The sequence below is a fragment of the Bombyx mandarina genome, chromosome 08, assembly GCF_030267445.1.
Source record: "Bombyx mandarina strain Sakado chromosome 08, ASM3026744v2".
In the NCBI taxonomy this organism is placed as follows: domain Eukaryota; kingdom Metazoa; phylum Arthropoda; class Insecta; order Lepidoptera; family Bombycidae; genus Bombyx; species Bombyx mandarina.
The window spans coordinates 5,039,170-5,065,480 of NC_143215.1; the positions used below are offsets into that span (position 1 = coordinate 5,039,170).

A 26,311-nucleotide genomic window follows, 5' to 3' on the forward strand; every position below is an offset into this window, starting at 1 on the left:
AAAATGAAACGAAAAGTGAAATTAAATAATCGGTTTTTATAAGCGTCTGTCCTATTTCTAACGCGAAAAATTCCTGTTCTACACAGCCTAATTTTATTTATTTTTTCGACTGCCGACGGATATTTACTGGTGGTACCACCGCCCCGCCTATTTCTGCCGTAAAGCAGTAATGCGTTTCGGCTTGAAGGGTGGGGCAGCTGTTGTAACTATACTGAGATCTTAGAACTTATATCTCAAGGGGGGTGGCGCATTTACGTTGTAGATGTCTATGGGATCCGGTAACCACTTAAGACCAGGTGGGCTGTGAGCTCGTCCACCCAACTAAGCAATAAAAAATAAAAAGTCTACTTACTGGTGATCATTTGCTATTGTTTATTGACACTCGTAATGCTAAGCTGCTTCTTTTCACAGAAAACTTTTTTAAAACCACACGCTTGAAGAAACGTGCGTACGCACGGCTGTTTTTCCTGATGGTAGGACGTCTTGTCAGCCCGCATGGGTAGATACCACCACTGCCTATTTCTGCCGTGAAGCAGTAATACGTTCCGGTTTTAAGGGTGGGGCAGCCGTTGTATTGTAAAACGGGGACTTAGAATTCATGTCTCATGGGTAGCGGCATTAACGTTCTAGACGTCTACAGGCTCCGGTAACCACTTAACATCAGGTGGGCGTAAGCTCGTCTACCCACTTAAGCAATAAAAAAAAGAAGTATAAAATATAATTTTAATTCTAATAATTACATTTCCTGGAACCACTTAACATCATCATGTCCACCTTGGTTGAACTCGTGTTCGGTGTTCTGATGAACCTGGAAAGGTCTCCGTTCCACCAGTAGAACTCCCTCCTAAAAAAAGCATCAGCATTCAGCTAATTATTATAAAACTAGCGACCCGCTCCGGCTCCGCTCGGGACTTGAACAAAAATTTCAACGATTTTTGACGTTATTTTATTTTCTTAAATAAAAGAACACTTATTGCGGCATAACTATAATAGTTAGACATATGATGTCGCGACACTTTTTGTAAATAATAATATGTTTTACAAAGCCGTACTACATTATTTTATTCTATCATCAATAGTTTTCGCAGGGCACGCAAAGTAAAGAATATTTTAGGTAATTTTTTTACACCTTGGGCTTACATTATTGGAGTTTTAGTAAGGATCCCTTTTTTTTTTTTCAAAAAATATTATTGCCTATGTTACTTGGGAATAGTGTAGCTTCCAAACAGTGAAAGAATTCTTCAAATCGGTTCAGTAGTTTCGGAGCCTATTCAATACAAACAAACAAACAAATCTTTCCTCTTTATAATATTAGTATAAGTAGATTAGTATAGATGTACATTAAAAAAGTTGTACCAACTTTTAGTATGAGCTGCGTGTGTCTTGTGTTATATTATATTATATATTATATTAATAAAATTAATTTGTAACTTTCGGGCTTCGTTGATCGTCTTTTACGAGTTCAGGCGTCGTCTATTCAATTAAGTTGAAAGTGTGTATCGATTTCTTTATTCTATCGACTTTAATGAAGGAAAGAATAGCAAGTCGTGATTGTGAATCAATTCTATCCATTTTCATTTTTTGTATGAACAATTTGATTTGGATTGCATATAAAAAGACAACATAATTGAAGACGGGATGCGGGTTAATGGGAATATGTATTTCGTTTTTTCTTTTTTTTTAGTTTTCCAATATCGCTTTACACTAAGGCGGGCTATTGCGTTCCAGAAAGATTTCCATTTCGCGCTTCGTCGCATTCCGCTGCGCATTAAAATATGCAACAGCGTACTATTCTAAGGTTTGTTATACACGGAAAATATCGTTCGACATTTTGGCCAGAACTGTCACTTTTTTTTTTGACTTAGACGAAGCAATACAGTTGTTTAAATTTACCTACCGTTCATAAGAAAACTATGATAAAAAATCAATAAATCGCTACATAGCGCTTACAGCACTTCGCTAAATAGACAAGGGGTTGAAATAAGTCGTTTGAACATTGTGTTTAATTATTAATTCCTTAACTTAAATAATATGGTGTATTTATCTGTTGCTCTTAGGAGAGTTGACGATTAACGTCTTAACTGTAGGTACTTGTAGAAAAAGAGATGGCATCTAATAAGAAAATTTCTAAGTTGAATCCCCAGACGAGAAATTTCAAGCGGATGATGTTGCTTTAAAAAAATCCAAATCTTTTTGGGAAAAATAAATATATAGGTAATTATCGTTGAAAGTTTTCAGACAAATAAACATAAATTCATGAAACCGTCTGATCGCTTGTTTTTTAATAACCGAAAATTATTACTAAAGTGTTTTCGTAAATAAATATAAATTCTAATTACAAACAAAGGACACAGCTCCAAAAGATCCCAAGTAAACTTAAACAAACCGTACATTACGTAAGTTCGTGAAAGTAATTAAACCTTTATCCCCCTAATTGTTATTGTCATTTAAGGTTAAATTCGCGGATAAAGCACATTTAAGTCCCAAAACGTCGCCCCATTATGGCTTAAGTTTGGCTTTAGGTTTTACACTCGATGCCACATTTATAGATTACTGTTGGGTTTCATTTTGTTTACGTCCTGCTTGCACTCGCTATTTATAAGACTTGCGGGAAGAAGATGGAGATTATGTTATTATTTCTGTATTATAGATTTTGATCAAATTATGTAACACAACGTAATAGTTTCTTGTGAGCGTATTTAATTTCTTTTTTACATTGAACATTCTTTTTATAGTTAATTACTAAGAAATAAATCAATAATAAAAACAATTTTATGGCAACGATTAGGGTATTTAATTTATGAATAACAATATTTTAAAACGAAAACTATATTACCAGATATATTAGTTTACCGTGGCTTAATTGTCAATCATAAAATCACGCAAACCCAACGAAAACACTTTGCCTGTACGTAGAAGTAAAGCAATCAATTAGAATATGGATAATTTCAAAGTATGAGCTCCCTTCCACGGTGTTTCCCGAGCGCTATGACATGTCCTTCTTCAAAAGAGGCTTGTGGAGAGTATTAAGCGTTAGGCAGCGGCTTGGCTCTGCCCCTGGCATTGCTAAAGTCCACGGGCGACGGTAACCACTCACAATCAGGTGTGCCGTACGCTCGTCTGCCTACAGGGGCAATAAAAAAAGTATAGTCTTCAGTCAAGCTAAGCCAACTAATTTATATACTGTTGTAGGAGGAAATTTATGTCAAAACATGGTAAAGTCAATAATTTCCTTAGTCGGACAGCCTTTATGCCTCGTTACGATTATCGGTGAACAATTCGCCTAATGAATAGTCGATTAAATCGTACATGAATACTAATCGTAGGTACTCGAAAGATATGTTTCAAACAATAATGATATACGACTCTTTACTCCGATATAATGTCTAGTAAATATATATTTAACCAGTAAAGAAAAACATAAGATAAGACAGCAACGAAGTTGGTGTTTGACGAACAAATATGTAAATACCGCATACAAATACAGACATAATATATTCTTTGATTTGCGCCAACAACGCTCTGTAACAGACGTACCTATATAATGCATTGCTATTGTCCAATGCGTCGTCTAATACATAAAATAAATTGTTTAATAGCTCGCATTCGTGCCTTTTTGTTTGTATATGACGAGTATCCAAATGATGCATCAAGCGATAGCATCGTACCCACACGACAGGACTTCATTGTCGTACTCATTTCCAAAAATATTTTTCTTTTTTATTGCTTAGATGTTTGGACGAGCTCACAGCCCACCCGGTGTTAAGTGGTTACTAAAGCCCATAGACATCTACAACGTAAATGCGCCACCAACCTTGAGATATCAGTTCTAAGGTCTCAGTATAGTTTCATCACATAAATCACAATAATTTTACTATAGTGTGAAACTGAACAGTGCGTAATAACTGATTCCCGAAAAATATATTGTATTTTTGGCCAATTTTAGTGAATAATAATAAAGCCTAGCCCATTCGGGTATTGCTACGCTATTATTTTCAAATACTTTTCACGATTTTTTTTTCTATAGCTGTCATTTCATGTACGCATTTAATATTTTAATTAAAAAAATACATGTCGTCAATATTATTAGCGTCGATAATAGGACACCGAAATAGCAACGTTTGCAGTTTGCACCTGTCACCTTAATCTGGGATACATTTAACGAAATACTAAATTTGTAATACACAGCGGTTTATCTTGTATTCGACAATAATTCGTAGAATATCTCATTCTTTAGTTTCGACTTAGATGGGTGTTAACTAGTGATTAATAATAATAATAATAAAGCCTTTTTATTTCTGGTAAATTTACATATCTTAAAATCTATATATGTGTAAGTTTTTTTTTTTTTTAGTTATTTGATTTTAATATTATATAATTTTTTATATAGTTTTTATCACTTTCTTAATATAATTAGTATGTTTACTTAATATTATATAGTTATGTTTACTTAATATTATGTAGTTATTTAATCTACCGGAACCCCATTTGGGTGAAGGCCTCCTCCAGTGATGCCCATTATTCCTTAGTTTATATTTATCTAGGGTTTATTTTTTGCCTCTATTGATGACTTCAATGGGAGGTTTTGGATCGTATTCTTCCACGGTGACCAACCGGGTTGGAAGAACTAGTGATTAGGTTTTTATTATTTATTTATTATTTACGTGAACGAGATCACGGCCTAAATGATGTAAAATGCTTATCGAAGTTTTCGGATAGCACAACTTAAATACCTTCAAACATGAATGTAAATGAAACGCGAATGCTTGGGCAGAAGTAGGCATAGTTGACCCTTCACTTGTAAAATTTGCTTTAAGAACACCTATGTTGCGCCGGTAAGAGTAAACGCCATCTATCGCCAAATAGCCGAACGAATATCAAAGATACTAATAAAATCAAGAAGTATAATACAATTCCATATAATATTGTCACATGGCAGAAACAGATCTCGAAGCTACTCGACTTGCCCAGAATGTACTCGATAAATCTAGGGATGTAGTCTGGACTATAAAAACGTTGCAGATATGGCACGCAGTCAGTTAGTAATCGGAACTACTCGAAGCGAAACAGCGAACGGATCACCTGAAGCGAAGCGGAAGAAGTGAACTAAGAATTTTAAGGTGCTCTGTGAGTGTTCTAAGTGATAAATACAGTTTTAAGTTGTACTTTGGTGGAACCTATAATAAAGCTGCGAAATAGTCGGTATTCTGACGCTCCGCACTTTATACGTATTTATAGAGTCGACGTATCGACGGCTCGCGCTCAAAGGGTTAAATTAAAGCTATGTTACATAAAGGTGTTTCTGTGTCACCTTAATAATTATTTTGCTTGCTTAATGGGGTTGGCCGGTTAAAGCTTTTCTCAGATGTCGCCAGCGTAGCTTGTTCCCTTGTCACAGAGAGCCGCCATTTTGTGTGATTTGCGTTCGTGATATTTCGGCATTTTGTGACTTTGATACGGTTCTTATTACTTTCTAAGTAGTGCTAAACAGTTTTACAACATGTATTCCAACTGGATAGTTAAAGAATTAAAGGAGGAGTTGAGAAAACGTGTTGCATCTTTACGAAGAAAAAAAGTGGATTTTGTCGAAAGGTACAATGTTGATGTTTTATTTTAACTTAGAAAACTTCTCTCAAACTGTTTCCGGTAGCTATTATAATAATAATATTAAATTGTGTACCTTAGGAACTTTATTCCTTGTAGCATGTGCAAAAAGAATTGCTCATATTACACACATTACCTACCAACTAATGTATTATTTTGCTTTTTTCAGATTAGAGCTACATGACCAAAATTTTAATTTTGAAACAAAATGAAAAAAATGCTCTAGCAAAATATGCTAATATATATGATTTGCTAGTGGAACCATGTGGCATTTTCAATAGCCAAGAGCGCCCATATCTTGCTGCATCTCCTGATGGCGTGTTGGGCGAAGAAGCTATAATTGAAGTGAAATGTCCATACGCTAGCAGAAAACATGAAATAAATATAACAACGGTGCCTTACTTAGAACAATGTAACGGGATATTGTCTCAAAAAAAAACCTGCCCATATTATTATCAAATCCAAGGACAGTTATACTGCTCAGGCAAAACATACTGCAACTTGGTCATTTACACCTACAAGGACATCAAAGTGATTTATGTTGAAAAAGACAATAATTTTATAAATAATATGTTAAATAAATTAGATATCTTTTATGAAAATATTTTCAAAGAAGCATTGTATGAAAAACATCTGTATTATAACTATACACACTTGTCGAAATAAAAAATCAGGAATATTTTTAATTATTTTTATTGACAATTCCTTCTTTAATATTACATAAGTAACTTCTCTACTTTTTGTTTCTTCAGAAACTGGTTTCATATTCCATGAAAATATAGATGGTACAGCACCTTTCTTCAGATATTTATGTTAATGTTTGACACCTACAACACAAAGAATAACATTTAAATATACTATCACAAGGAAACCTGACCATAGTTTCAAAATATTTGTTATTGCAATGGATGCAGCGATTTAGATAGAACTTTCAATAGTAACAGCTGATAATGAACAACAGCTCATGAGGAATGTGTTTCCTCCAGTCTGATTTTGTGTTTGTTAAAAGGTTCCTTACAGCATAAATCTACTTGCAAAATTTGTTAGCAACTAATAGTATGCCTAACTAATTATTATTGGATTTTTTTAATAAGAGAACAAAGATGTGTGCTACACTTAGTCATGCATTATAAATATTTGACAGAAAGAAGCATACCTGTGTATTTACTAATGTTTTCATAGTCAGATTCCACAAAGTGTTTACGACATAACCTCGAACTTTTTGTGGGAGTACTTTTTTCGCGTCAAATGGCCTTTAACCACAGTCTTCTAATTTTCTTGTCCTTCGGGAATTGATGTACTCCAATTTCTGAGCATATTGGTACAAAACAACGCGTCATTGTGCTTAAAATAATTTTTAATCAAAAATTCCAATACAAATATTGAATGTTATGGGAACAATGCACACCAGCGCCACTTTGACAGTTGCCAACCCCATTAGGGCCGCACCTAACTCACTTCGTAATAAGATGACAAGAATTTTCTTGTTAGCGTAGAACATTTTATATTCCCTAATGAAATGAACACAGAAACAACTCGTTTTACGGAAGTAAATATGTATTATGAGAAAAATATTTCCTTATATTTCATTAGTGTTTAAGCTTCGAAGTTTTTAATGTGAACCATCAAGGAGGTATTTACGTAAAATAAATGTTGTTAATAAACATCATGTAATGAAGTAATGAGAGAACATAAGCTTATATTATAATAATATGTATTAAATAACGCAAGTTATAAAAACAAATATTTTTTTTTTCAAAAAGGGAATTATTGCCGAAATTCTGTGGGTTTAATTTTATTGTTTTTTAGCTTAGTTACGTAATTAGGCCACGTACACAGTATCAAAAATGTTATCAGATACATTGTTGTATCATTGTCCACTTTTTGTTAAGTTGCTGTGGAAGCAACTTTACTGGTGGTAGGACGTCTTGTGAGTTCGCGCGGGTGGGTACCAGCGCCCTGCCTATTTCTGCCGTGAAGCAGTAATGCGTTTCGGTTTGAAGGGCGGGGCAGCCGTTGTAACTATACTGAGACCCTAGAACTCATACCTCAAGGTGGGTGGCCCATTTACGTTGTGGATGTCTATGGGCTCCAGTAACCTCTTAACACCAGGTGGACTGTGAGCTCGTCCACCCATCTAAGCAATAAAAAAAAAAGCTAACATGAATACCGTGACCCACTTTGAAACACAAAGTTAAAGTTTCAGTTAAATTGAAATAGCGACTGCCCCACCCTTCAAACCGGATATCCTGAGACTACTTCGGGGTAGAAATAAAATAGACGTAATAGAAATTACCCTTGAACTATCAAAATACGTCCTACCGCCATTAATCAAGAAAAATCGAAAATGTATTTAATATTACTTACTACATAGTATAAAACAAAGTCGCTTTCTTTGTCCTTATATCCCTATGTATGCTTAAATCTTTAAAACTACGCAACGGATTTTGATGCGGTTTTTTTTTAATAGATAGAGTAATTGAAGAGGAAGATTTATATGTATAGTAACATCCATTAAATAGTGGAGAAATACTGTAATTTTGGTGGTTTCTAATGTGATGTCGTAAATAATCAGTAATAAAATTTCATGTATCCGAAGCGAAGGGAGGGCGGGTCGCTAGTACTTCATAAATAAATAAGTAATGAATAGCTACAGCCATTAAATTGTTATTAATATTTTTTCAAAAGAAACAGTTTCGGAATTAGCATCCGAAAATTTATCGACCGATCCATTTTTGAATAGTCAATCGAATCTCCGATCTAGTTACAGAGGAAGCCCATCGTTCAGGACCTATTTGAATTTGAACGAGCCCGTAATTAGAATGAATTGGTTTCTGATTATATTGGCCCCGGTCCCCAATTTCCTCTTTTAATAAACTGAAAGGCGGTCGTTTGGTGATTTTTATTGAATCTCTCTCAATTACCTGCGATGTCCTAATTCGCTAGGATCTCATTTAGTTCTTATTGAGATATTCAATTGTTTGTGACTTTGCTATATTAAAAGCTACAGGAGATTTTATTACTTGGCTAAGTACTTATTACTTGTGTTAAAGATGTAGCCATTCTAATCCACAAGCTATGAGAGATTTTAGTACCTAATACTAGTGTTTATCTATGGGGTCCATTGACCGATCAGCGTATGGTAAAAATGGATAGTGTTGCGTTTATAAACATAGTCTTATAGTTCTGAGAAACTATGAAACTATCAAAAGCTCATATTCTGACTTCAAAAACAACAAAAAATCACAATTTTACTCATCCATTTATGCTTTGAAGTTAATTTTTTTGTTTTTGAGTAAAGGTGTTGTTCTAACCATAATAATTTGTTTAAAAAATTGCTCTTCAGTATCAACATAATTAATAAACGTAATTTTAGAAGACATCTGTTTCTTAATAATTAAAAAAACACACACACACACACAAATTTATTACTAGACAAAGCCGTATTGTGCATAAAACGATGGTTATGACATTCCCCCAAGACAATGGCTGAAAGAACTCCCTTTTGTGTTCTATGATTTATAATGTACCATTGAATACAGTCCAACGTTTATTCTCTTTTCCTACTGTTTTGTGTAGCTGATTTTCTTTAAGAGCTTTTTATAAATTTACTAGCAGACCCGGCCACACGTTGCTGTGGCTAAGGTTTTTGTTACTAAATAACACGTGGCCGGCTATGCTAATACCAAAAATTAACAAAGTAAGAACAATTGGATTTCACTGTATTGCGTTTACTACGAAAAAAATTTCACTTATACTTTAGCCTTTTTTATTTTTAATTGCTTAGATGGGTGGACGAGCTCACAGCCCACCTGATGTTAAGTGGTTACTGGAGCCCATAGACAACTACAACGTAAATGCGCCACCCACCTTGAGATATAAGTTCTAAGGTCTCAGTATAGTTACAACGGCTGCCTCCACCCTTCAACCCGAAACGCATTACTGCTTCACGGCAGAAATAGGCAAGGCAGTGGTACTCGTCCGGACTCACAAGAGGTCCTACCACCAGTAAAGCCTCAGCAACACGTGGTGTTTATGCCATTAAATTGTAGCGTTGGTATTTTTAACACAGCGCCATCTATGAGATATTAATGTGAGACAGTATTACAATTGTCTGTAAAACTGATTTAAGGCGCCATCTGTTTTAGACTTATGAAACTTACAATTAATAACAATAATCAACCTATGAAATAATTTTATTGTTAATTAATAAATATTGCGACCATTAATCGAAATAAAAATCATTCTATGGCCTGAGTTGGAACAAAACATATTTAAAAAAAAACCTTTTTTTTTTTTTTTTTTTTCCTACCTAAGCTGATAGCCCTAGCGGCTATGTCAGCGTAACCCTAACTTTAGTAGGTGAGCTCACGGGGCTCAAACCTGACGATGTTGCTAACACGAACCCTAGCAAGAGTCGTGCTTCGCAGAATCTACCACCGGATCGGAAACGCGACCCACTGAGAAGATCCGGCGAGAAACTCAGTGGGCTGTGTCTGAGAGTTAATTTACTCGTCGAGCCCTTCGTCGCAAGCGACGGGTTCGACGAGAACGGTGACCGGTGCTTGAAGTACCTAAAAGCACCGTTAGTGGATCGGGAGGATCCGAGATGACGTGTTTTGGGCGACGTCGACTGCTTTCCATTCTGTCCGCAGGATCGGGAATGTAGTTACCGGCGGCCACGATGAGAGGGTTCTCGTGTCGTGCCGCTTTATCGAAGTGGCGCATGGACGCCGACTGCAGATACTTACTGATGGACTCTAAGTCCAGGTCGTCATGGAGGTCGACATTCCTGACGAACCACGGGGCTCCGACGGCTATCCTGCAAAAACGGGATTGAATGATTTGAAAGGATTTTAAGTGTATGCGGGCCGCGTGAGCGAACACTACACTTGCATAGGTCATGACGGGGCGTATGCAAGTTTTATAGAGTGTCACCTTATTTCTAAGGGACATTTTACTTCGCCTACATATCATCGGGTAGAGACGTCCTAGGATGAAGGCGGCACGATCGCGTACCGTCTTGATGTGGGGGCGGAATGTCATCCTACTGTCGAGGGTGACGCCTAAATATTTGACCTTCGGGGCCCACGGTATGGGCTGGTCGAACATCGTGATTGGGCGAACGGCGGGGGCGGGGGTGTTGACGCGCCTAGTCGGGAGAGGGATGCTCAGCGTGGTGTTCGGAGGGCGACCCCTTTTGAAGAGCACCGCTGTGCTTTTCGTGGGGTTAATGTCGATGCGCCACTTCCGGAACCACTGTCCCATGGTGGTAGCTACGGTCTGAAGTCGTCGATGAAGCAACGCCTTCTTCCTACACGAGTAGTAGATGGCGGTGTCATCGGCGAAGAGCGCCAGATGGGTCTCCGGAGACCGGGGTATATCATTGATATACAAACTGAATAGTAACGGGGAGAGGGCGGAGCCTTGCGGGACTCCGGCTGTGACGTGACGGGGCCGGGAACGCGTTCCCTCGACTCGATATCGGAACGAAAAAAAAAAAAAAAAAAACCTCAAAATCGGTTCAGTAGTTTAGGTGTACATCGCGGACAAACAACGTGACACGTAATTTATATATATTAAGATTTTCAGAGAGATTGTTTACACCAGTTGATTTTACTAGGAGCTCTTGCTCGGTCCCCTTTTTTTTCCTACCTATGCTGATAGCCTTGAGAGGCTATTTCAGCTTTGCCCTAACGTTTGTAGATGGGCTCACGGAGCTCAACCGGAGAGTTGCTAACACTGACCCTAGCAAGAGCAGTACTTCGCAGAATCTACCACCGGATCGGAAACGCGACCCACTGAGAAGATCCGGCGAGAAACTCAGTGGGCTGTGTCTATGGGATAATTCGCTCGTCGAGCCCTTCGTCGCAAGCGACGGGTTCGACGAGGACGGTGACCGGATCGGTCCCTTATTTCTGCCTCGAAACTATTATTCGTTCCTGTGTAAAGAGTGAGACAGCCGACTTCCTAACAAAACACATTTTTATACCTTACATAGTTGGTTGAGCTCACGGAACACCTGGTGTTACAACGTAAATGCCACCGCCCACCTCGAGACATGAGTTGTAAGGTCTCAGTTTTAACAGTACAACGGCTGCCCCACCTTTCAAACCGAAACGCATTACTGCTTCACAGCAGAAATAGGTTGGGTGGTGGTACCTATCCGTGCGGACACAAAGCATAAGAGAAACAATAACTCAGAGAGAGAGAGAGAGAGAGAGAGAGAGAGGATCAACAGAGAAAGAGTTTCCTTTCATTCTCATAGGATGTTATGGTCTTTTTGCTAGTATTCTCGTGCGTTTGTATACTCTTGCATTGAGCACACACAAGAAAGTAACTGAGGTAACTTGAACCAAAATAAATCGGGCCTAAGGCTAGAGAATATGATTCTATGATGACTATATCTATGAGGAAGTCAGAATAAAGTCAAAAAATTGTTTTTTGTATTTTAAACAATGTAACAAATAGATTTTGTTGATGAAGATTTTTTTTTATTGCTTAGATGGGTGGACGAGCTCACGGTCCACCTGGTGTTAAGTGGTTACTGTGGTTACTGGAGCCCATAGACATCTACAACGTAAATACACCACACACCTTGAGATACAAGTTCTAAGGTCTCAGTTTAGTTACAACGACTGCCCCACCTTTGAAACCGAAACGCATTACTGCTTCATAGCAGAAATAGGCAGGGTGGTGGTATCTATCCGTGCGGACTCACAAGGTCCTACCACCAGTAAAATAGATTAGATTGTTATAATTTAGAGGTAGTCAAATTTACAATCTCAAAGCGTTTAGTGTACTTGTAACTTTATTATCTTAAGACGCCTACGGTACAATTAATAAGATGTTGTACCATACAAGGACGAAGACATTGAACTGTTGTCATAATGCAGGAACTCACAATTCATCAGAATGAAGCAATAACGTAATTGTTGAAAATCAGTTTCTCAAAGCGAAATCAATTAGTTACCTAACGATATTAAGTTTACTGATCACATACCGATTAGAAGACACAGCCTTCGAGTAAAACCAATATAAACATTTTTTGTGTACATATATGTAGAACGTTCATCGCGCGAATTTATGTGAACTCGTAGGGCGTTGTTATTATGAGAATAATTCATGAACCGCTTCGTATATTAACTCTATATATTAACCAAATGTAATACGCTTATAACGTTTATCTTTCTTTATTAAAAACTTGCGGAATTTACTATACCAACATGTTTTCGCCCGATTGCCGGGAGAGCGTAATGTTTTTCTAAAGTACCTATGCGTGTACATCTAAATATTTTACGCGCTCGTGCTGGCTACGATACATTGAATAATTTTATTCGTTATCAAACTTTAAATTTCAAATTTAATATTTGAATAACCTAACATTTAATAGATCTAATAAATTATGTAACTATTTAAATTATCTATAAGAATATTCGAACTTTTGAAAATTATTAAGCGAGAAGAATAGATAGCTATGACGGGTTAGCGGAATAGCATCACCGATCATTTCCTATAAGTGTCGTTGGAAAAGACGACTTAGAGATAAGCTGGAGAATTGACAGAAGTGTTCTGTGAGTATGTATATGTACAAGCCTAATGGGATAGCCTACTAAGTAACCATCTACTACTCATGCAATTTAATCTCCTTCTAATGTGGACCTCCGCAGGGTAACAGCCTCTTCCAAAGAATCGCATTTTTCCTTATCTTTAGCAGTGGTCATCCAGTCTCTTCCTGCTTTGGATACAATCTCGTCCTGACACCGGGTACCCGGGCGACCTCTGCTTCTCATGCCCTGCGGTCCTTTCCATTTTGTGGTGTTAATTGTCCATCGATTGTCACCGTATCCCCCGACATAGCCAGCCCATCTCCATTTGATACTTTGAGAGAAATCTAGCGCATTCTTTACTAGCCTACTAATTATACTTAACTAGCTGACCCGGCAGACTTCGTAGTGCCTCAATCGATAAATAAAAGACAAAAGGAATCCGTCCGATGGGGGACACATTAAAGGACAAACAAAATTGTTATTTTTATTTAATTCCGAGCACTTTCATATATAACATATATAAATACATTATAAACCTTCTCTGGACTTCCACGAATAATTTAAGACCAAAATTAGCCAAATCGGTCCAGCCGTTCTCGAGTTTTAGCGAGACTAACGAACAGCAATTCGTTTATATATATATAGATTACTGGTGCCAGGGCATATTGTAAGTTCGTGTGGGTAGGTGCCATCACTCACTTCGTAGGTGCATTCACTTATTTTGGCCCAAAGCAGTCATACTTTCCGGTTTGAAAGTTAGGATGATTTCTCTCCGCGCACAGCGGTATCCATAATGTGAATTCTACACCGTGACTATAAGCCGTGAGCTTGTTTGTCTATCTACTTAACGAATAAATATAAAATTAAAGACGTGTTTATTATAAAATAAAAGTTAAACCAAACTTTCCAATATTATTATTTTTTCAATTTTTATCCAATATTAAAACTCGATTGCCATCGCAGAAATGATTCCTTGTCTCATTAAGATTAAAATAATCAGACAGTAAAAGGAAAAATGTAAACGAAATATCCGTGCGATGTATTGAAAATTTTAAAATATCGCCGTGTGATGAATCCCTTAAAGCGGATGATTTATGCAATATGTAATATGTTTTTTTTTTTTACTTTGGGTTTTTGGAGTTTCGATGGAATCTTCTTTTACGATTTAACAATCTAGAGCTTATACATATTTATTTACATTTCATTATTCGGAGTGTTGAATACTTTCAAATTCCCGCTGTCATGGCCGAAACATAATTTGTGGTAAAATAAAAAAACACAAACTCGAAATTTAAACTTAAATTACTTTTTTTTCCTACCTGTGCCTTGAGCCTAGCCTTGAGAGGCTATTTCAGCTTGGCCCTAACATGTAGGTGAGCTCACGGGGCTCAAACCTGACGATGTTGCTAACACGAACCCTAGCAAGAACGGTGCTTCGCAGAACCTACCACCGGATCGGAAACGCGACCCACTGAGAAGATCCGACTAGAAACTTAGTGGGCTACTTCCTTATAATCACTCTGGCGACTCCTGAAACTCTAAGAATATATTAATGTCTGTTGTAATGATGTTAATGTCGGTGTAAACCAATGTTTACTTGTAAACCAATGGTTACTGGTTCGAGCCTGATTTGCTTATATTGATTCTTTTTCTTCCTCCTATAGTATAATATATTTATGTATTTTATGCTTAAATGAGTAAACCATCTAATTATCTACCGGAACCCATAGACAGTACAAGTTAAATGCCATCGCATACTTTAAAACACGAGAGTGAAATCTCACTTGTAAGGTATAACAATTTTCCCACTCTTGAAACCAGAACCTATCATCCGTTCTTGTCTGTTTTGAGACAAAAAGGCAAGTTGACGATGGCACCTACCTATTTGAGGTCTACAATACGCTCGAAAAACCGGTTGAAGGTCACACACAGTACACTGTTGTAGTACTTACAGAATGCGGGTGCTCGTTTTATGGTAAAAATATCTTAGTCCCCTTTTACGACACAGATGGGCACCCCATGCAGCTAAATTCAATATCCTCTCGTATTTTCGAAATACAACCTTTCACCCCTATCTTGCCATTAAGCCAACCAAGGCCATTAGTATTTTCCATGTTGTTAGGCTAACATTGATCATGTATGTTTTGTTAAATATCAACAGAATACTGTGTCGAGGCTGTCTATTCCTGACTTGTACGTGGGACGTAATTGCCGACTATCCTTACCAGTCGCGCCACGTTTCTGTAATAACCTTATCAAGTACACACCATTTACGCTTCGGTTGTGCTCTAACAACGAAATCTCTGAAACGGTTGACCCGTTTTTTCTATACTATAAATTCATTCACCCAGAGGTCTATAACATTTATAGCAATAAATTTATTGTATCAGGCTCACATTATATCTGATCTATCTGTATTTTGTTCTATACAGGTTCGGAATCAATGTATCTGAAAAACGTCTTAAAAGCTTAGAAAATGTGGCACAGGTGTAGTTAGATATTTAATAAAATAGAAAATTACCTGGGGGCTGTTGGGATCTGTGCAATTTCGAAGTCCTTTGAGAAAGAAATGGATTTGTCGCCTTTAATTCATAAAATGAAATGTTTCTTTGATTCTGATTGAGTCCGATGCCTATTTTTTTTTTTTATTGCATTGATAGGTGGACGAGCTCACATCCCACCTGGTGTTAAATGGTTACCGGAACCCATAGAAATCTGCAACGTAAATGCCGCCATCTACCTTGAGATATAAGTTCTAAGGTCTCAGTATAGTTACAACAGCTGTCCCATCCTTCAAACCGAAACACATTACTGCTTCACGGCAGAAATAGGCAGGGTGGTGGTATCTACCCGTGCGGACTCACAAGAGATCCTACTACCAAATGTAGTGACTGTATAATTTTTACTTCATTTTATGTCATATTAGTCTATTATACTATTTCAAAGTACTTTTTGAAATAATCTCCCTCGTTCTTGAAATTTCAATGATATCTAAAAACATAATTCATGAAACATTGTTAATGTACTCGCAATACATTCATCTTGCTCTTTATTGAGTTCAAGAAATATGCTTTTATTGTTTGTTATTGCTGTGGCTGCCTTCAAGTAATACACTCATCAAAACTGATCCTTACTTTGTGTCAGTTTCGTGTTCATGAATTTTTACAAAGAAACAGAAAAACAATCACACAAAGTCTAAACTTTACTAAATTCTAACAAAACATCACTTGGTGGGTAGCATGCAGATATTTTTACAATAAAATTTATGTTAGATGCGCTTCTATGCGTTCCGATATAGATTCCCTTTCACTGCAAATCAAATATGTGGGCGTTTGCCGTTTTGGCATGAAACTATCCAAACGAAAGCGATACCAGTCAAGGTGACCAACCTCACAGGCAGGTTAAGATCATCTTTTATTTCAAGAGAATCGATCTTTAAGAAAACAATGGCTCTATAGTAAAATTCATATTACTGATTTCAATTTTATTCTACAAATAGTAAGCTTTAAGAAAGACGACATATTTTAATTCATTATTGTATTTTTTGAAAGCATTTCTATATTTATAAAGTTTTCTTCAATTTTTTTACTTGTTTAAAAATATTATTATAGTTGTAATAAAACCTTTAATAAAACTTTTTTATTAAAACTAGAGCATCTTTTAGGCTCGAGGAGACTAGTTTTATGTGACCATAGAACTTAAAGCTAATAAAATCATGGGAAACTGATTAATATGTAACAAGCTTGTATTTTAAATATTTATGTAATTTTTATTATGTTGTTATTAGCTGATTATCTGTATATTATCTATATGATTATCTGTATCATTTTAAAACGTAATAGAATAATCTCAGTAGGTAATATATTTAAAAAAAAAAAAAACAATTTGTTTTTTAGTATTCGGATGTATTAAAATAACTGTTTTTTTATTTTTATTTATTCTATCTAATTTATCCTTATTCGTTTGAGCAGCACACCAAAAGCCACAAACGGATTTAAACGAACCTTTTGTGTTATAAATTTATGATTATACTTGAAAACTAGTTTCCTATAATGTCCAATACCAATTTCCAGTTCCATAATGTTGGGAAAAACGATATTTTCCAAATCAATTATGTAGATTCTAATACATAAGTTGAATTTTTGTTTGTAAGAAGTACATTTAAAATTATTTATTCAATGTTTAGAGCTGCGAAAATGCGAGTTGACATTGTAATTTTGTTTTATACGATAACATAAACTTGAAACCGTTACTTGTGCGTCCGCACGGGGAGGTACAACCAATCTGCCTATTTCTGCCCTGAAGCAGTAATGCGTTCCGGTTTGAAGGGTGGGGCAGCCGTTGCAACTATATTGAGACCTTAGGACTTATATCTCAAGGTGGGTGGCGCGTTTACGACATATATGTCTATGGGCTCCAGTAACCACTTAACACCAGGGCTGTGAGCTCGTCCACCAATGCAATAATATTTTTATTCTTTTTTTTTATTCTTTACTAGCTGACCCGGCAGACTTCGTAGTGCCTCTATCGAAAATAAAAGACCTAAACTTTTGTATAAAATAAACTCAAAAAAAAACAAAAGGAATCCGTCCGACGGGGGCCACATTAAAGGAAAAACAAAATTGTTATTTTTATTTAATTCCGGGCATTTTCATTATTATTTACCTTTTGAACCTTCTCTGGACTTCCACAAATAATTCAAGACGAAAATTAGCCAAATCGGTCCAGCCGTTCTCGATTTTTAGCGAAACTAACGAACATCAATTCATTTATATATTCAATATATCGATGAGAGCCATACATCTATTAGGTTAAGTCGGCTCAATAAAATTTAAAACACAAAAAAAGCGTCATGTTTTATGTAAAGATGAGATTCGTACAAATAAATCCTGAGTCTACGACGTTTTTCCTTGACCACATTGACTAAATTAGTAAAACTAGTATTTATTTCGGCCGTGTTAAAATAACATAACTGAATCTACAATTGATAAAGCCGATTTCATGAGATGAACAAATATTTATTAATTAATGTCTAAGTGGTGGTTGCATACTATGATGTTTTCACGTTGCCAGTTGAATCATATGCTAAATATTTTAGACATTTCTTTTATACTCGGTGAACTAATGGGATACAGTCAGTTTACATGCCATTTGCTTTTCAGTTGTTACTCCGGCTTTCATAGTAGGCAGTGCGGGTGTGATTTTCCAGTTTTGTATAGGATCTCTTCACAGATAGGTACCACAATTTTCGCTATTTCTGTCGCAAAGCAATCATGTGTTCCCATTTGACGAGTGGGACAATATAAATTAGAATTTGCGTGCGGCATTTGAAGTTATGGGCTCCGATAACCATTGAAGACCAGATGAACTGTGAGCTCATTAACGCAACAAATAAATCTATATATTAATACGTGAAGCAAAAACTATGTACCCCTTTTTATGAAAATTTAGCGGACGGAGCATTAAGAAATTTCGCACACTTATAGAGAATATAGAGAAGCAGTGCAGAATGTTAATATTTTTTTAAATTATACATAAAAAATACAATAAATCAATAAAAAAAACATCACACACACTATATACCATGTATTTGACACACATACGCATACATACTATTTGTTTATTGTCAAACTTTGCTTATTGCTTATAGTCTGTGGTCAAATTGAGAATATATTAAATATTATTTTCTTTATTAATATTTGCCTAAAGTGTAGTCTTGGCGAAATCTGTGATTATAGAATTTGACAATGGAATCATAATAGTGTACAAACTTATAATTTCAATTAAATAAAGTCGAATTTCGACTACCGGGGGATCACTAGTAAGAATAAAACGTCATCATAGCATTTAAACTATTCGTTTAAATGGAGTTGTATCTTTTTGCAGGTAAAATACCGAGTTAATAAAAAAAAAATGTCTTAAAAATAATAACATACCTACCTTTGCGACTGTGTAGATGGCGTATTGTGAACACCGGACCACTTCAATCTGTTTTCAGTTCCTTCCACTGTGTCCTCATTGCTAATTTCCTCTTTTGGCAATACATACATCGAAAACTGTTTACTAATTCGAAACACGTGTCGCGAATAGCTCATTACTCAGCTTCGGAGACTTGTTGAATCATGCATATTATCCAATTGGAGAAAAGACGAGTAAAGGGTTTCCGTATTCATCGGGAATAAGTGCGTAATAAGTGTAGGTAACCATAATTTCGGGATTACTACTAGGGCAGCCCCATACCCCAGAAAAGCTGCTTTCCATTGTGGAAACGGATTTCCGGAGGCATTCTAAACGGTTGGTACTCATGATAATAAAATATCAACTTCGTGCATATTTGTATCTTGAGAGATCGTAAACATTTTCCTACCCTACATTGTAGCTTTTCTCAGTCATCCTCCTCCTCCTTCAGTCGATCGCTCATTGCTGAGCATCGTGATGCGCCCGCCTGTGACCTTTTTTTGTAATTTTTAGCCACTTATGTCGGTCAGTGGCACAGTGAAGTGCGTGGCTCAGTCTCATGTCCAGACACTCAGACACTTGGTCACTCCATCTTTTCCGGCTACGACCTCTGGATCGTCTTCCATCCACTTTACCCGTCACTATCATACGTGAATGGAATTCGGCAAACAGACTCGTATTTGAGTAGTTGACGTTGTGTAAAGCCCTACTTCATTTAAAAGTATAAACGATATGATAAACAAATCAACGTGGCGCGGCTGATGAAAATCAATTAGATAATAATGTGGATTTGACCTTTACTGTCACTGGGGCAGAGTCGTTTAAATTCAAAAGCTTTATTAAGTAATGAGCCGTGCTGTAATCTGGATGTAATCTGATATTTTAGGAATGTTTAATTTTGTTAAGCAATAATGTTCTATTAAGTTTTCCCGGTTAGCTTCGAAGGGCTGTGATGGAAATTTTTGAATATTGTTACTTTTTTGTTTCTTTCTAGACGGTTCGGACGGCGTCATTCCGCAATGTTGTTAATCAACAATAAAATTCATTTGAAGATTTCGTTTATAAGAAATGAGTTTATGTACCCACATCACTTTATTCTGAAAATTTCCATGATGTTTTAGTTTTGATAAATATGATTTTTGTTACAACCTCAATCTCTTATAGTACTCCCGTATCTATTTATTCTTCTTCTTCCTATTCGTACACTCTTGACAGAGTAGTCGTGGTCATGCGTCAGTCGGATACGACCTGCTCATGACTCTCGTGGGAAATTAGTGCAGTGGTTTCCCGTTGCCTTCTGCACCAGCATTTTAGGGGGTATTTGATCCCCAAGGTTTCTGACGCCTCTTCCGTATAGGTTGTCCTGACGGGTGTGTATGGTTATACCGCCATTGCTCGGTCGCCATTGCCCCGTTGGTTTTCTAGCAGGGAGTACCACGGCAACCTGTTGGTCGCCGCCGCCATCCGGCGCGTGCAGGTGGGGTATCTATTTATACGTTTGACTATAAAACTTTTAAATATTTATCGAACAGTAATGACTAGTTCTAAGTCGTCGTAGCCTAAAGGATAAGGCGTCCGGTACATTTGAATCTTGCGATGTACCAGTGTTCGAATCCCGCAGGAAAGTACCAATTTTTCTAATGAAATACGTACTTAGCAAATGTTCACGATTGACTTCTATGGTGAAGGAATAAAACATCGAGTAATAAAAATCAAACCCGCAGAATTATAATTTACGTAATTACCACTCCACCTGTTTCTGCCGTGAAGCAGTAGTGCGTTTCGGTCTGAAGGGTGGGGCAGCCGTTGTAATGTAAAAAGGGAGACCTTAGAATTCATATCTCAATATGGGTGGCGGCATTTAGGTTGCAGATGTCTATGGGCTTCGGTAACCACTTAACATCAGGCGAGGCGTGAGCTCGTCCATCCACCTCAGCAATAAATACAGCAATAAAAAAAACACCATCGAAAATTCCAAAAAAAGGTATGGCAACAGGTGTTTTTGCGCTAAGAAAATATCAAAAACACACATTGTTTTCATATAGTGCCGATCATCTTGTGAATGTGGAATATGAGTGTATTTTATTTAATTTTATCAACACCAAGTGCGGTTGGTTTTTTTTCAGTTTTTAATAAAACTAGTTTAAAGTATGTATGATGTAAATAACATGTCAATAAAGTGACTAGACTAGTAACATTGAGCTGACATTTTACTTATGAATTCTATAAAACCAGCTAATTTAGTCTATGATTTTATTGGAGATAAATAAAGTTTGTATTTTTATTTATTAGTAATATTTATTTTTAGCAATATTCCTGAACAATAACCGTGGGCTGAACCTTTGAAGCTCTCTCAATGACTTTCATGTAATTTGATATTTCTACTGTGAACTGTGAACTATGCTGGTCATTTTATTTTAAATAAATAAATAAATTTGTAGTGGCCATAGTTTATGCTAGCCTCCTGGCACGTCTTTCGGTGTTACCTATTAAGGATGCATTATTCCACCATCAACCTTGACGGAAATTTCCCCAATGTGTGGTTTCTGATCGGGATATTCGATACGAAATCGACACTGACTAAGCGGTGTCCACGATTTTTTTTCTCGGTCCTTAGGCCGATCCCCCTACGAGGTCCCCGCGCCTAAGCATCGTGCGGGACTGGTCTGCGACTGCGAACCGCGGGTCCAAGAATGTTATGTCCCTACCGCACTAAACTAATCCCCTGCACTCTTACACCCAACGTCCGATCTCTGCCCGGGGTCAGAACCTGGTCAGATGTAAAGGAGTTTCTGCGTTTAACACGACAACCAGACTTGTAGCGCCACCCCTTGGACGCCGGCCGACGGGTCGTCGAGGCGAAAGTCGACGTCCAACGAAGCCGTTCTCCGCGGTACTTCGATCTTACCAGGCCGTTTGGGCGATGGCGATACCCCGCTGAGTCAAAACCAGCCTGCCGGGTCGGAACGTGTACACCGCCGACCGAGTTGCTCTTCCACAGTATTTTCGGCGACAATGCAGACCGCTGCCAACAACGCATCGTCCCATCCTCCTGGCACCAGCGCGCTAGAGTGACGGCAGCGTTGGGCACAGCCTCGAAACCCTCAAGTCGCCCCGTGACCAACACCGGGAGGAGACAGGCTCCTCACAATGTCTACGGTAACTGAATTGAAAAAGCCGTAACCTGAAAAAGCAGTATTAAAATAACGAGTCAATAAGAAATGGATATATTAATTACATATATTTTCATGTAGTATTGTTTTAATAGTGTATATGGATAGAGTGATTCTTAGAAAATCCTCCCAACGCTTGGACACGAGGGACATAAATTTGTGACATAGACTTGTATGATCTAATAATAAACTCCAGTAATCATTTAACATGAGGTAGGCAGTGTGTTCATTTAAGAAATAAATAAAAAAGGCTTCTTTCTTTTCCCATTCAGAATTAAGTTGGTAAACATCTTTATTTTGCTTTTGCTACCTAGTTCCTTACTGTTTTCACTAGCACGCAGAATCCCCCACAACACAAATTACATAGGTCTATATTAATTAGTGAAAGTAACTAAAACCTAGCTTACTGTACAAACTTCAGTGACTACCACTATGTCAGGTACTCAAGTCATTAAGGCCATATTTGTAGATCTTTTGAAATAAATGTAAATTGACTAATGCTTGACATTAGCACGTGCAATTTTTGCGTTTAATTCGATGCTAATTTATCGTATGTAAGCTAATGAAAATAGGTAGAAATCTAATTTTTGAGTCTTGAATATCGCTAGCGATGTCACTCTCGTCTGTGGGAAGTATAGGGATATAGCTTGGTAATGGATACATTTCATTGCTCTTCTAGGCAAAGCGAAAGCCCTTTGCAAGAATCACGTCATGTATAGCCAAAATATACAGCTGGGTCAGGGTTACTATTTTTTGATCCTGGGCGGAGATCAGATGTCGGGTGTGAGAGTGTAAAATGGAGTCGTTTGGTGGGCTAGGACTCTAAAAATATTCTTGGGGCTGCGGTCTGCTCCCAACATTTGCAAGTCCTATCTACCTGTAGGCGTGGATACCTCGTGGGAAGTTCGGCCACATGTCCAAAAAAAGAACTACTATTTATCAAAGTAACACTGTTCATTAAGATACAAGTGTAAAAGTCATTAACGAATAGAAATAGGTTCAGTTAATTACTAACAATTTTGGATGCTGCCGCTAAAGTCCACTTCATCTTACGCCGTAAATAAATCAAAAAGCTGTTTTTCTGTAACAAATTAACTGATTATTATATGTAGATGAACCAAGGGCAACATATTGGTCACGTACTGTGACATATTTTATAGACAAGCTTTCGGAAGATTTTAAGAAAAATAAAAAAAAATATGTACCTAGTCAGATCATAAATTCTGTCACATGTTTAATGTAAAATAATTGAAACTAGTTTATTCATTATGTAACCATTCATATACCAAAATGAACTTAACAAAACATAGATTCTTATGACACTAAAGTTTATTCAAAATGACCTCCGTGATTTTGAATACAGGCCTACAATCTGCGCAGCCAGTTGTCTATCGCAGCACGAACGAGGTCCATGTCAATATCGGCGGCTGCCTTAATCAAGGATGTCTTGAGTGACTCCAAATTGGGATGAGGCTTTGAGCACGCCTTTTCCTCCAAGTGTTGCCATATCTTGTAATCTAACGGATTCAAATCTGGACTGGAGGAGGGCCAGTCTTCGTGCCGGGTGAAGTCGATTTCACGCGCCGCCAGCCAGTCTTGAGCTCCAGCTGTTGCGTCCTCAAAACAGGTACGCACTACCGGAGGGAAAGCCGCAAGAAATGCAAAAAAAAATAAAAACAAAAAATTAAAAAAAAAGGAGAAGAAACTTGCGGCAAAGGCTCAAGAACAAGCCTTGCAAACTCAGGCCACAGGCAGTACCTCAACTGCCCAATCCAAGCCACAAAAAGAGGCGCCTCAACAAATGGAGGTGGAGTATGTGGAGCCGGAAGAGGCAGTAGCCTCCACCTCCTCTACATCCAGGCCAATAAAAGCGTCTAGGGAGAAGCCCCAAGACCCAACGACCTCGGGCCCAAATTTGCAAACCCTCCCTCCCCGCCCGCAGCGTGAGCGGCGCAGCGGTCGGCAGGCCTCACAACCTGCTGGCTTTGCTGCATGGCTCCTCGCGCTGTGGGAGAAATTGTCCCAGGTGATCTCCGGAGTGATCCGTGAGATCGCCTCGGGAGCTAGCCCTTTCGGGGCGCTCCTGTCGGGGTTCTACCAGATGATTGCGCGGCTCAATGGCTAGCCAGGAGTTGCGCATCATCTACTGGAACCCCGACGGGATTAAACCCCGTAAGAACGAGCTCTTGATTCTCGCCCGGGAGTACAACCCTGAGGTTGTGCTCGTGGGCGAGACCAAGCTACGTCCTCAGGATGTGTTCAGGATTCCAAACTACTTCATGTACCGACGTGACGAGCTTACCCCTGCCGGGCGGCCGTTCAGGGGCACTGCGGCCCTCGTCAGGCGGGACGTGGTGCATGATGACGGGATGGTTGGATTTGCTGTCCTTCACATCGACAAGGTCAGTCGGTGTGAGGGTACACACCTCGGGGGGAGATATGCGGATTTATGCCGCGTATAGACCCCCGGGGCCTGATTTCCACCCTGAGGATATAAGACGGGCCCTGAATTACGACAGCCACCCAGCTCTGCTGGTCGGGGACCTCAACGCGAAGCACGTCGCGTGGGGCTCCCGACTTAACACAGCAGTGGGCAGGCGGCTGTTAGAAGATGCCGATAGGGGCGACTACTCCGTGGTCGGCCCTGACGAACCCACGCACGTCCCGTCCGCCGCGCGATATCAGCCCGACGTACTGGACGTGTGTGTTCATAAGGGGCTACGGTGCCCCGTAACGATCGAGGCACTGTACGACCTGGGTACCCCCCATCTCCCTATCCTGGTGACACTGGGTATGGGGCTCACCCGGGTTGCGACCTCGCCCCTACGACCGAAGGTCGACTGGGAGCTCTTTAAGAGACGACTGGTCGACCTTCCCGTAATTCAGGAGCCCAACACCCCTGATGGGGTCGACGACGCGGCGGTCCGCCTTGTCGACACCATCAGGGGAGCGATCGACCAGGCGACGACTCTTGTGCCCAGCGGCGGGCCCAGAGGCATACTCCCGGCCCATCTGAAAGCGATTATTCGCCGGAAGAGGGGCCTGAGGAGGCTCTGGGCGACAACTCGTTGTCCCAGGATCAAGCGCGAGCTTAATGAGTTGGAAGCGGAGTTGGCGGCGAAGATTAGCTCCTTCCGGGGCTATTCGTGGGAGGAACGGATTGAGGAGGCCCGTGAGGACCCCTCTTCCGTGTCCCTCCACCGACTTTGCCGCCAGCTCTCAAATCGGCCTGCCCCCACTTGTCCACTTGTGGACGAGAGGGGCAACCGATGCTTCTCGGCTCAGGCCCGCGCCGATGTCCTGGCCGCAATGCTGGAGCGGCAGTTCGCTCCAAATGACTCTGTATTCTCAGAGGCCGCATTCCACCAATCGGTGGAAGAGAGCGTAGCGAACCTACTCTCCTCCCCGGTGCCACCGTTGGGAGATGATGATTTCATCACTCCCAGCGAATTGCGCCTCTCCATCAAGCGGATGAAGAGGCGCAAGGCGCCGGGTGAGGACGGTATTCCCTCCCTCGCATTCTTCCACTTCCCTGAAACGGTCGTGTCATACATGACACGGCTGTTCAATTCCATTCTGTCCACAGGACACTTCCCGGGAATTTGGAAATTGGGCAAGGTCATTGCCTTGCCCAAGCCCGGCAAGGACAGGAGAAATCCCTCCAGTTACCGTCCGATCACCTTGCTGTCGCATGTGGGCAAGTTGTTCGAGCGGCTGCTGCTGAGAAGGGTGTCGCCGCACATCCTTCTCATACCCGAGCAATTCGGGTTTCGCAGCGGTCACTCGACAACGCTGCAATTGGTCCGCGTTGTGCATCACTTGGCGGATCGGTCCAACGCGCGCCAGTACACGGCCGCAGTCTTTCTCGATATCGAGAAGGCCTTCGACCGTGTCTGGCATGCGGGACTGGTTCACAAGTTGTTGCGGAACACGGACCTCCAGCACGCCTACGTGCGACTGCTGGGGTCGTACCTGGAGGGAAGATCCTTCCTTGTCGCGGTCGAGGGCGCCAAGTCGTCGGTGCGC

At 39.1% G+C, this 26,311-nt stretch overlaps 2 long non-coding RNA genes across 2 annotated transcripts; one reads left to right on the top strand and one right to left on the bottom strand.

The window, feature by feature from the left end:
* The first annotated feature begins 5,199 nt into the window (after window positions 1-5,199).
* LOC149502477 (uncharacterized) lies at window positions 5,200-6,283 on the top strand. Its single transcript, XR_016323391.1, has 2 exons — window positions 5,200-5,592; window positions 5,774-6,283. It is a non-coding gene; the product is annotated as an uncharacterized LOC149502477 (long non-coding RNA).
* On the bottom strand, window positions 6,282-7,042 carry LOC149502478 (uncharacterized). The gene is made up of 2 exons (XR_016323390.1): window positions 6,761-7,042; window positions 6,282-6,431 (listed from the first exon to the last, which is right to left on the bottom strand). It is a non-coding gene; the product is annotated as an uncharacterized LOC149502478 (long non-coding RNA).
* Between the last annotated feature and the right edge of the window lie 19,269 nt (window positions 7,043-26,311).